The 12,201-nt window shown below is 42.4% G+C and overlaps 1 protein-coding gene across 5 annotated transcripts in view; it reads right to left on the bottom strand.

Annotated features, from left to right (window-relative positions):
* Positions 1-12,201, bottom strand: part of MYLK4 (myosin light chain kinase family member 4) — a 106,547-nt gene that overhangs the window by 63,523 nt on the left and 30,823 nt on the right. The window lies entirely within an intron of this gene.

Below are 12,201 nucleotides of genomic sequence, written 5' to 3'. Positions count from 1 at the left end.
ATTTAGTGCTCACCTCCACCTTGTATGGATTCCATTTTCCCCCATTCTACACACAAGTAAACTGAGGCAGAGAAAGGATAAAGAATGAGTCTGAGGTCACTGAGATAGTAAGTAGCAGGGCTGATATCTCTATTTTTAAAAGTGATCAAGGTACCACAGTTTGAAAAATGAAGTCTCAACAATTGGCATCATCCCAAGAAGCTATCCCTACTGCTGACCTCAGAGGAAAGGGAGCTGAGAATCTCCACGGTGCATGGCAGGTCCTGGCTTTCTGTGTCTCTGCCTTCTGTTGCTGCCTCCCCATTTTGCTATAATAGAGCTAGGCAGTCTTTGCTGGGTGCTATCTGTACACACATACCATAGTTCAAAGGAGGTTTCCACTCCCTCCTAGCTCAGAATCCACCAACTGTGCTCATGCTTGGGTTCTCAAGGTTCCAGCTCTTTAGCTCACATTCTTGCAAAGCCACAGATATGACACATGCTTCATGTTCCAGCCCCACTTACAGGTCATGCCCCTATTATCAGGCAAATAAAAATACAGAATGCCCAGCGAAGTTCACATTTTCAGATAAGCAACAAACAACTTCAGTATGTTTACCAATTATTACAAACTTACACCAAACACGACCACCATTATCTATATTCCAATATCACCAAAGGTCCTGTATTTTTCTTAGTTCTCCTACCCTAAACCCTGACTGCAGCAAGGGGCCAGGCTCCCTCAAGGAGTGTTTCTCTTCAGGTCTCTTGGGATGCTTTCCAGACTGTGGACTTCAGTGGATCCCATGTGTTTAAGTGACTTTGAACTTCACTGGGGAGTGGGTGAAGGCCTCATGCTGTTTCTCTCTAGGAGGCATTTTTCAGCATTTACACACCAAAACCATTGGGAGAGAAGTTTCTCACAACCTACAAAGAACCCCGTTAGGACCTATACAAAGGCAGTGGCTTCTGTGATCTTTTATTTACATAAGCAAGAAGGGTGGCTGGAGCAATCCCTCCCAGCCAGGCCACTGGGCCCAAGACAACTTCTTTCCTCCGTCCAGACAGAAACACATTTGGCAGTCTTCAAACGCTGGATTTTCTCCCTAAAGCACATCACCTTACTGAAACTATACTTCCTTCAAAACTTCATGATCTGGGGTAAATGATTTTGGATAAAATGTTAGTGGTTCAATAAGAAAGAATGGACAGGTAGATGAGAACAGCGCACTGGGGAAGCATTCCAGCAGGCCATATGCCTGCAGCATATAGTTCACACCCTCCACAGAGCTGCCCTTCGAGGAGGTAAGGGGCTGAAAGCAAGTGTGTGCTCCCTTGGCCAAACCCAAGGAGGGGAAGTGCTGTCAGCTGGCCAAGATGTAAGCCAACAGGGCACATAGAAGCATATCCCTGTTGGCTGGGTGTGGTGGCTCACACCTGTAATCCCAGCACTTTGGGAGGCCAAGGCGGGCAGATGACAAGGTCAGGAGATCAAGACAATCCTAGCTAACACAATGAAACCCCATCTCTACTAAAAATATAAAAAAAGATTAGCTGGACATGATGGCATGCACTGGTAGTCCCAGCTACTTGGGAGGCTGAGGCAGGAGAATCGCTTGAACTCGGGAGGCACAGGTTGCAGTAAGCCGAGATTGTGCAACTGCACTCCAGTCTGGGCAACAGAGCAAGACTCCATCTCAAAAAAAAAAAAAGAAGGATATCCCTGTCAATCTACTACCCCCAAGGGAGTGCCTCTTTCAATTTTGTACCTGCTTGCTTGAAGCGATCCACTATTCTGGGAGAATTGTGCAGCATAGAAGGAGGAAGGATGCAGAAAACACAGGCAAAGTGTTGAATTTGAAAATTCCAGTTTCCTTCATTGCAGCATTGAATGAGGGACTGTAAGTAGCCACAAGAACAGGTCCCCGTGTAGTTAAAAGCCCCGGCGTTCACCTAACAGGCGAATTTCCAGGCAACATTCTCTTACTCAGCACTTTTAGTCAAAATAATCAGTCCAGTGTCTGAGGAGCAATGAATAGGGCAGTGTAGGAATCCCCTGTTGCTAATGAAACATTTAAAAATCCAGGACAGTAATGACCTGTGCTATTTAATACAGAGATGCTTACCACAGCCCCCCACACCCTAGTTTTCTTTTTCTTATTTGCAAAAGGAGAAAAAATAGACTTAATTCACCTTAAAAAAATATGAAGTGAAAAATTATCCATTTGCACAGCAAAGACCTATTTCCAGGAAACGAGTTTTAAAAAGAAAATTCTTGATGTCCTAAGGTTGAAAGCAGGAGGTGCCATGACTTTGAATGTGCAGGATGAAAGGCCCAGTCTGTCCAGGTGCAGTTCAGGCTGGCCTCGCTTCATCTGTTACGGGAGGCTGCTTAAAACCCTGGTTGTGGTCCAAAAATATCCTGGCAGTTAGCGTCCTGCATTAAAATTTATAAACCACGAAAGACCTTTTCTTACAGAAAAGCTAATTCAGGCTGGATAGCCTTTAAAAAAAAAAAACAAAACAGGATTTAAAAGGGGTAGTCATCAGAAGAGGTTATATGGAAAACTGGAGGTAAGTAATGCTTTTCACTCCCCCAAAACATACTAAAAATATAGCAACAGTAATTTCAGAAGAAGGAAAATGGTACCAAGTATAATTTCATTTCTAAGAAGTCCCAGGAATGAATCCTGGAACTGCCAGAATTAACTTTCAGGAGTGACCGAAAAAAATGGTAGGAATATGATCAGGAAATGGGACCTGACAGGAGGATGGAAACAGGCTGCACCCTGGTGTCTCGGCTCCGGGGCTAGATACAAGGCCCCAGTCTCTCTGGACTCTAGGTAGGCAGGTCTGAAACCTGGTCACTGAGCCATGGCCGCTGAAGGTGCTTCTGCCTGTGCCTGGGGGCAGTCCTTCACCCCCTGCTGAGCCTTTGCTGAGCGCCTCCTATGCGCCCTGGCTTTAGTCCCCGCTATCCTTCAGGTGCAGATGAAACTTCACCTGTTCAGAGATGCCTTCCTTAATCCCTACAGCTTAGATAGACTTCCCCTGCTCTGGACTCCTACAGCACCTGCTCTGGTCTTACCCTTGAGCACCGTTTTCCACTGCTGAATTCTAAGATTGGTGGGGGAGTGGACTGTTTCTTTTATTCATCGTTGTATCCACCCTCCCGCACTCATCCAAGCCCATACCCACCCGTTGGGTGCTGAATGAATACTAATGAAATGAATCAATACTATTTTCTGTGAGTCCAGTTTTATATGCCTCGGTTATCTTTTATTACAATAAGAAATGATGATTTGGCTTCAAAGTTAGCATTTTAAGGAGATTGGTAAGGAAGAGCAAGCAGCAGCAAGGACAGGTGAGGTGACCACGGCATCGTCCTTCCAGCAGTGGGGAGGCCATCCACAGGCAGTCAGGCTGCCCATCTCCGGGGTGCACAGCATACGCTCCATTTCTGCCCAAACTTAAGTGAGAGGGAAGAAAGAATAAACAGACCTGGAAATTGGCCAGGACCAGTCTGCTCATGCACCTGCAAAATGCACCTGGAGGATTGTAGCCTCCAAGACCTATGCTGGGATTTGGCCAGCCTTGTTTTCTTCCTGATTCATATAATCAGACGTGTCAGTTTCCAAAAAAATGATAAGCTTCTGGAGTGATGGTAACAATACCATCAGTAATGATTTTAGCTACCATTTAGTGAGTGTTAACTTTGTGCCTGACACAGTCCAAGCATTTTATGCATAGTATATATTTACCTGCACTGCAGCCCAGATGGAAACAATAGCGTTAACCCCATATATCAAATAGGTTACATAGGTCCAGCAGCTCATCGTGATGGGCACTGGAAACCCCATTTCTTTGGCATCTTCCATAGATCCTAATGGATATCTGAGCACTCAGGAAGCACTCAATAAATCCTCTCAACTTAGCCAGAGCAGAGTAGAAGTCCTTGTATTTCTGTTTACAGAAGCTTCCACCTGAGCCTACACTTACAGCCACGGAGTCGGTCTGAGTGACCCCGGCTGACAGAGTTTGTCGGCCAGCTCTGCAGTGGCCCTAGAAACACCACACTATGCCTATCATGCCAAGTGACCCCTGAGACCCACTGGGGCTGATGGAGCCTAAGGAGAGTGTTAGATCAACATCCTGGGTGGTTGCTGTAGCTTCCTCTGACACCGTAAAAGTGAAAATCTAGAGGGTTTGCAGGAACAATCAAAGGGACTGGACTGTGCTTTGTTTCTGCTGGGAGTGACCCTATATCACAGAGAGTTGGGCTTCACTCCACCTAGCCCTGGCTGTTCCTTCCAAACATTCTTTCACTCACAACCTTCCTTGACCCTCTGTCCCCATCTGCTCCCTTGATCTATTTGTGGACGTGCTTAGGGCTAATAACACTGGAGTTGGATTTCATTCAATTTCTCAAGTAGATTAAAGGAAGGTTGATTTTATTATAACTATTCAGGCAGAGAATGGCCCACTGCTTTCACACAGAACAAAAATGGTCTCAACACTTCTTTAAATTGTCAAATTATATTCTTCTTCTTTTTGAATTATTTATAATCTGTTGTTTTTATCCTGTAAAAATGGGCTTTTGCTACTTCAACCACATATTAGATCTCTTTTGCAAACTGTAAAAGAAGCCAGCCTACTGTCAGAGAAAGGTTTCTGACTTCACTAGGTATAAGAGAACCAAATTTTTAATCCCACCAAATTTTTCCTATTTCAGTCTTAGCACAGCTGATGTAAAGGTAGAAGAGTTATGGCGGAAATGAAAATACATGTGTAAAAACTACAGTCCTACAGTTTTCTGTGAATTCATAATCCCCAGAGAACAACAGACCTCAGAAACCAACCAAGCAATGGGAAGAGCTAGAAACCCAATGGTATCAGCCAGAACGAGCATGGAGTGTTCACTCAGAATGAGGAACCACCTAAGAGGTGTTTGTCATCAGCCTCACTCATAGAGAAGGAAGCCTCAGTAGTCACAAGACTGAGCTGTACAAGGGAGGGGCGATATGAAGTCAGCCCAGATAGAGCTCAAATGTTTTAAAGTTTAATATGTTTTTTATAGTCTAACCAACCCCTAGCTAGCAATGACACAATATCACCCTCTTGGCTGTCAGTTGGCATCTCCTGGTACAAGTGAATTTAGAAGGATGAAGGAGGAAAGTGAGCGGACAGCAATCAAGTGGATTCCCTCCAACAGCACAAACCATACCTCTCATGAGACCCCTGGAGGGTTATCAAAAGCACAGATTCCCAAGCTCCACCCATGGAGATGCTGCTTTAGTGACTCTAGGGAATCCTGGGAATCTGGATGCTAACTAATACCCTGGGTTACTCTTATCTACAGTGGTTCTCATCCCTGATAAATAAATAATAAATGTCAGAGCATCCCACAACTTGCTCAAAGTCAAGGTCACTTATCTAACATAAGTGCCAAAGCCCAGGAGGACCACTAACTCCAGACCCTAGTGACCTTTCCATTCAACCCTGGGAACTTACGAGCTAAAAAACATGGTAAAACCAGAGACAGTAGAATTAAGTGGTAGTTAGCTGCTCCATGCCACACATACTCATGTCTGCAAACCCTTGCTAGCGGGCACCTGGCAGAAGCAACTCTATTACAAGATAGAATCTCGTGGTTTGTCCCCTTACCCAGCACATATGTGGCTTTTGCCAAAACACCTGCTGCTTTGCTGACAAGGGCTGACCAAGGAATTTCCGTGCTGGGGTCTGTCGGGGTCTGTCACAGAGTCACCACCCTTCCGATGGGTGGGGAACGTGGTTCCCAGACCTGCCTTCCAGGGGCACCTCCCAGTGTGATCCTCCCAGGGCAAGGGGAGTGCTGCCACTTCACACGTCCTCTCACCCTGGCTTATCTCACTGGCTGCAAGACAAGTTCTGTGTTTTGTCTGCCTGGGAAATCTAATGGAAAGTACTATTATTAGAAATATTTATTTTATCAAGGAAAATATGCTCTTAAAATGTTCAAGAAAGGATACTGCCTGGTTCCCAAGGAAGAGCCCCAGAGACTATATATATATATATATAGTATATATATATATATATATATATATAGTATATATATATATATATATATATACATACACACACTCATACACGCATACATATTATACACACATATACACATGTGTATATATATGTGTGTATTTAAATGTAATATGCATAGGAATATTACTTAGGTGAGCATATAGTCACAACTGCAGTAGTAGATGTTACCTTTTTTTTTTCAGCAATGTTTTGAAGTAAATTTCATTATTCGACTGCAGGGGTTAATGAATATTCTAGTGCTTCTCACACATTGATGTGCACATGAGTCATATAGGAACCCTGATAAAATGCAGATTCCAGGGCCAGGCGTGATGGCTCATGCTTGTAATCCCAGCACTTTGGGAGGTCGAGGTGGGTGGATCACAAGGTCAGGTGTTCAAGACCAGCCTGACCAACACAGTGAAACCCCTTCTCTACTAAAGATTCAATGTATTAGCAGGGTGTGGTGGCGGGTGCCTGTAATCCCAGGTACTTGGGAGGCTGAGGCAGGAGAATTGCTTGAACCTGGGAGGCAGAGGTTGCAGTGAGCCAAGATTGTGCCATTGCACTCTAGCCTGGGCAACAGTGAGAGACTGTGTCTCAAAAAAAAAAAAAAAAAATGCAGGTTCCTATTTACCAGGTTGGATGGGTCCCGAGAGCCTGCATTTGCAGCCAGCTCCCAGGGAATGCTGGGGCTCAGGCAGGAGCCACTCAGCAATCAGCTTCCAGTTTGTGATAGATGACCGTGTTTGTATCACACATAAAACAGCACCTGTCAAAGCTTAGAATATGTAAAACAAACAAAACTAAGTTCAAACTAAGACACTCTTTCAATGCCTCTTAGCCACCATTACAAACAATTCTTCCAATATTAGAGCCATCTCAGTAAGAGTTAACAGACAAGTCGTGACTTACAAGAATCAGGTTGCCTTCTTCAGAAGAGGACAGAGAGCACCCAGAACTATGGGTATTTTTGTGTCATTTTTGACACTCTGATCTGAAGGTAAGTGAAGAAAGCCGGGACATATCAGGCCACTCTGACTTTTCAAAATTGATTCCACCAGTCTAGAAATGATTAAAATTCCAGTCTTGAAAGCCCTTGGGAAAAAATATACAAACCCTATATTATTCCAAATATTCTGCTATATGAAGGCTGGCCCTATTCATTACATTGTTTAAGTATTTGAAATAAGTACATTAATCATTATCTTCACTTCTAAGACATCAAAGATGAAATTATGCCTAAAATGTATTGGTAACAATTAGTACACAATCCATTGAGAATGGACATGTCTCATGTGAAGGGTACAAAGAAATACACAGAACGATTCCCATGGGGCGGGAGATCCAGCTTTTCAGGAATGGAGGTCCACACCCGTGAAACAGTATTTATCACACAGTACCCCAAAACTATGCACACACCTGGTGCAGCGTATGTAGTCAGTGCAAACTGGGGAGGGAAAATGAGAATCAGCTGAGGTGGGATTTCAATCTGGTGTGAAGGATTTTTAAAAGGCATAGAAGACGAGGGAGAAGAGAATGGGTTTGGGGAAAAACAATGAAGCAGACCGAAGTTAAGTTTTTGGGTCACATCTCTAAAGACACATTGCTAATTTAGTCCTCCCAATGATCCTGCAAAGCGGCATTATTCCACCAATTTCACGAATGAAGAACTGATGACTTTGGTCACACAGCTGGTAGATGGTCCCCATGGGGATTTGAATTTGCACTGATTTGATACCAAAGTCAATCATCAGTCCACACTAAACCAGCACTCCCCAAAGCACATCTTCCACACTCCCCAAAGCACATCTTCCAGCTCCCTAAAATGTTAATAATGCGTCAGGAAAAAGAAAAGGGCAGAATCAAATAAATTTTGAAAACTCTCAGGATAAATAATAATACTGTTACAGCTACAAGTTAACATTTTTGCATGCTTTCCGTGTGCCTGGTTTAAAATATTTGCCATTATTATTGTTGTTGCTGTTGTCGTTTTTGAGATGGAGTCTAGCTCTGTTGCCCAGGCTGGAGTGCAATGGCATGATCTCGGCTCACTGCAACCTCTGCCTGCCAGGTTCAAGTGAATCTCCTGTCTCAGACTTCCCAATAGCTGGGACTATAGGCGTGTGCCACCACACCCAGCTAATTTTTGTAACAGAAACCTCTCAGAGCATTTAACACTCTAGCCTGCATTGAAAATCTCTAATATTATGTGTTGGAGTCATATTAAAAATCCCACTCAAGAAAATATGGATCATGCAAAAACATAATATTGAAATCAAATAATGGGAAGTAGACTCTGTAATTTTTCAACGTCAGTCATTGTGTTAGGGTGAACTAGCTTAAGAGAGACACTGTGTGCCTGGTGACTTTCCATTTTTCCTTACCTCCCCAGCTAATTTCATTTGAAAACACACTTTAACAGACTTTGGCAGTTCTCAGGGGAAAAGGACAGAGAATGGAAGGTGGAGACACAGCTTCTGCTGTGGTATCTAACAGCCAGGTAAGTCAGGTCTGATGGTTCACCATTTGACTTATCAAGAGGCAATGGTTCCAGACAAGACACCAGAAGAATCTCTCCTGCCCCCTTTGTTACATTGATTATAGGAACTGTTGTAATTTCCTAATTTATAAATCTTTGTACACTATCTGCATCAAGCTTAAAGTAGCCATCCATCACCTGGCTTTCATGACATACCGAGTTGCATGTGTCCAATAAAATAGTTTCTGCCTTCTCTTATGTTCTACGAAGGCTATGTTGCTAAGTTCTTACGCACATCAAATAATACGATCCTACCGTGATGCATTGCTTAATGCTTTGGATTTTCCAAGTCATTTTCACACCTGTGACCTTGGTAGTACTTGGGCATCGTATTTATGCTGGACTGGATGAAGTTCCATTCTCCTTCTTCAGTCTCTCATGGTAACTCATCCATCCACATCCTTAGATGACAGTCAGGATGGGGAGGGACTAACACATTTTGCAGTCTTACCAGTAGGAATGAAAAACATAGACATAAGACACATTTCAAGAAATAATGTGCAGAATTTGGTATGTGATGGGATATGACAGGGGAGGGAGGGGGAGTCCATAGCTCCAGGCAATGTGGCATCGATGCCAGGATCCCAGCCCAGTGCCTGAGAAACGTGGCAGCATCACCCACAGAAAGAAATTAAGTGTGGAAAGACGTGAAAGAAGAAAATGTCCTTCAGGAAATTAAATCTGTAGGACTCTGAGCAGGGAAGATATTGGGTCATAGACAATATGCCCTATAAATTACTATAACAGTAGAGTGGTGTAAAGTTTTAGCTGTATTAATAGTAAGAGTGCATTATATTGTTCACTTTGCTTTTTTATCTCTAAGCCAAGCACTGTGTTAACTACTTTATACAACAACTCTGTGAGGTCAGTATTATTAACCTCAAATGAGGAAATAGTTGAGAGAGGCTCAATGACATCCTCAGTGTCATAGAAGTAGCAAGAGGCAGAAATGAAATTCAAGCTGGTGGTCTTATGTGAAACTAGATTGCACAGTAAGAATGTGTTACATTGTAACTTATTATTAGGTAAAACAGGTGAGTAGGCAACCCTGCAAAACTAGCAAGTGGCTGACACTATAAAAAGCTAAACAGGATAAATTTTGAATCACCCACCTTCCTGATCTATCTTTAGTGAAATGTCAATTCCATTCAGTAGTCAAGACTTAATTATGATTAATAAAGTACTGAGCATGGGAATATGTTAATACATTGTTTAGCGAAACAAGAAAGTATTTTAGAGCATGCTGACTAACTGTATTTAATTTATAATTGTCCAGCCTTATTCTATATACTTGAGGGAATCATTCGTTCCAGTGCAGTCTTTCCCAGCCACTTCTGTGTCCACGAATGGAGAGCTGAGAATGCCTGACATTGATTTCAACAATTAGAATTAGCCTAAAATGCTGTGACTTCACTGCATTGCTACAGTAACTTTTGCAACTTTTCCCCACTGGAGGTCACTGTTACCTTGCAGTTGCAGAGAAGAACCTCAATTTGTGTGGTAAAGAAAGTGGACACTTTTATCTATCTAGGCTGGCTGTAGTTGCATAAGGAAATCAACCAACCAACCAAAGCAATAATAAAATGTTAAACATACTTCAGATCGTGTGGCTATAAACTGTCCTTAGAAAATTCATCAGTGATAGCAGCTTGTTTTCAAAGACTTAATGTTTCATCTTCACACTTTTTAATTATTAAGTTACTATAATGGTAGATACATGTTATTATATATTTGTCCAAACCCACAGAATGTGCAACACCAAGAGTGAACCCTAATGTGAACCATGGCCTCTGAGTGATACTGATAGGTTAATGTAAGTTTATCAATTGTAAAAATATGCCCATTCTGTTGGGATTGTTAAGAGCTTGATAAATTATCATTGATAGTTGATAAATTTTTTGAATTCAGTTAAAATTCCTACAAAGAGACCTAAGCACCTGTTTCATATGTTGGGTAAGAGAATGCATTCAAAGATCAGATGGCATATAGCTCCATAACTTTGGGCCAGTTCCTGACCTCACTCCACCTCAGTTTGCTCACCTACAAGGTAGAGATAAGAATTCTACCAACTGCAACCAGGTGAGGTGGCTCAAGCCTATAATTCCAACACTTTCAGAGGCCAAAGCAGGCGGATCACTGAGGTCAGGAGTTCAAGACCAGCCTGGCCAATGTGGTGAAACCCCATGTCTACTAAAAATATAAAAATTAGCTGGGCAGGGTGGCAGGTGCCTGTAATCCCAGCTACTCAGGAGGCTGAAGCAGGAGAATCGCTTGAACCCAGGAGGTGGAGGTTGCAGTGAGCCAAGATCACACCATTGCACGCCAGCCTGGGTGACAAAAGCAAAACTCCGGCTAAAAAAAAAAAAAGAGAATTACACCAACTTCATGGGCCCCTGTGAATATTCCACACTATTTAGCACAGTGCCTGGAACACAGTCACTCCAACAGAAACATTACCATTCACTATTATCGTCCATTGAGCCAACCTGGGGAGTGCCTACCGCCTGAGGTTGTGGCAAGATTTGAGTTCACATTTGCAAAGCACTTAGAACCAGGTCTGGTTACATATTTGTCATTTTATTTGACAAATGTGTAAATGTGTAACGCCCATTTACACATTTGTCAAATAAAATAAGTAAATAATTAAATATACCCAAAGCAAAAGCCTAAATCCGAAATAGGTGACACACAAACATAGCTTTAAGACTGTAAAAATGTATCTGTAGCATCTCAATTCAACATGCTCATTCTAGAAGGCAGAACAGAAGTGAGACTTTACTTGTTACTGTCAGTTTTTCAGTTTCTAAATTACTTGGATCGCCAAGTAGTCTAAGGGACATCCTCACATAGAACATCTCTGTATCAAGGGGAAAAAAGCACTTCACAAACGAAATATGTATCTATGTTTACCTTTTAAAGAATGATCCTGTTTCATCAGATTCTGTCTCTTTTTAAGACCATCAGTAACCATTAATAAGTAAAACCACTTATGATCTCTAACTAAACTTGGGTCTGCTGTCCTGGCATGGCCAAGCTAAAGCCAAGGACAGACACTGTGATTTTGACAAGAGAAAGAAAGGCATTTATTGCAGGGTGCCAAGCAAGGAGAAGCGAGCAGCTCATTCTTAACACTAAGCTCTCAGATGGCTTATAGGTAAGGGTTTTTAAAGACAGGAGGCAGAGGTTATAGTCAAAGGCATAAATCAATATTTCAAGGCTCTACGTTGGTTTGACCTAAAAATGTGGGACATCTTGGAGTGAAGGCCCACAGATCATTGATGGATTTAAAGATTTTCCAATTTGTGATTGGTTAAGGAGGAAAAGCTTTGTCTAAAAATTCGAGATTAACAGAAAAGAATGTTAGATCTGGGCTGTGGGCATGACCCCTTCCAGGACCCTCAGGAAGGAATTTAGAACGAAGAGCAGTGGTGAAAGTTGAGTCCTCAGTTTCCCCTTATCTGTGGTCTATGAAACAGCAGATGTCATTTTTTTATTTGGCGTGGATGCGGGTTTCTGAAAAACAACTCCAGGACATATGTTAAGATGTTATATTTAGTTTTCATAGGGAACCAAACATTTTGTGACTCAAACTTCCTTGGCTATTGTTTTATGCTATTATT

Source organism: Callithrix jacchus, chromosome 4 (assembly GCF_049354715.1).
Source record: "Callithrix jacchus isolate 240 chromosome 4, calJac240_pri, whole genome shotgun sequence".
Taxonomy (NCBI): Eukaryota; Metazoa; Chordata; class Mammalia; order Primates; family Cebidae; genus Callithrix; species Callithrix jacchus.
Note: the sequence above shows the minus strand (reverse complement) of the source record. Positions and strands in the feature narration are given on the sequence as shown.